The sequence below is a fragment of the Apis laboriosa genome, unplaced genomic scaffold, assembly GCF_014066325.1.
Source record: "Apis laboriosa isolate Shangri-la unplaced genomic scaffold, ASM1406632v1 scaffold105_cov147, whole genome shotgun sequence".
NCBI lineage: Eukaryota > Metazoa > Arthropoda > Insecta > Hymenoptera > Apidae > Apis > Apis laboriosa.
In genome coordinates, this window is record NW_025220714.1 from 854,770 (window position 1) to 855,345 (window position 576).

Here is a 576-nt window from a genome sequence, read left to right on the forward strand (position 1 = left end):
AAATTTAATTTAATTGCATCTTATAATAAAAAAAAAAAAAAAAAAAAAAAAATATCGAGATCGATTGAAAATTCGGAATAATTGCAAAATTGTTGAAATTATTTTTAGGTTTGAAAAAATACCCATCGTCTTCTTTCATGTTGGTCGATTCAGTGCGGATATCCGGCTCGAGGCTCGAAACAGTTCCTGGTCCGACTTTCAACCCTTTGGGTGCTTTATCGTGCTGGCTGATCGGCCCTACACATTTGTGATACTCCGTTCCGCATAGCCCTGGCTCGGACGTTTAATACTCCCGCTCGTCTCCTGGTACGAGCAGCGCGTGATGTAATTAAATCGACTTTCGTGGGTCGGTGGATGGGTGGAGGGTGGAGGAGTGAGGGATCGGGGGGTGGATTAATCAGCGAAGAGCGGAGGAGGGGTGGTGGTTCCGTTGATAAGGATCACGTGAATCGAGGGTGGTGTACGAATTTAATAAGGGGAGGGGGAGGGCGAAATCAATCTCGATTTATTATCGAGGCTGATCTACCTTTCTTTCTTTCTTTCTTTTTTTCTTTTTTTTTTTTTTTTTTTTTTTTT

General features: G+C 41.8%; 1 protein-coding gene across 4 annotated transcripts in view; it reads left to right on the forward strand.

Moving 5' to 3' along the window:
• Positions 1-576, forward strand: part of LOC122718551 (zinc finger protein 39-like) — a 15,456-nt gene that overhangs the window by 12,889 nt on the left and 1,991 nt on the right. The window contains exon 2 of one of the 4 annotated variants that reach the window (XM_043943869.1): positions 109-397. The exons of 2 other annotated variants lie outside the window; for them this stretch is intronic. The gene's annotated coding sequence lies outside the window, so the exon portion shown is untranslated. Of the gene's footprint in view, positions 1-108; positions 398-576 lie in introns of those variants that run through there. One more of the 4 variants, XM_043943791.1, reaches the window with a different exon arrangement.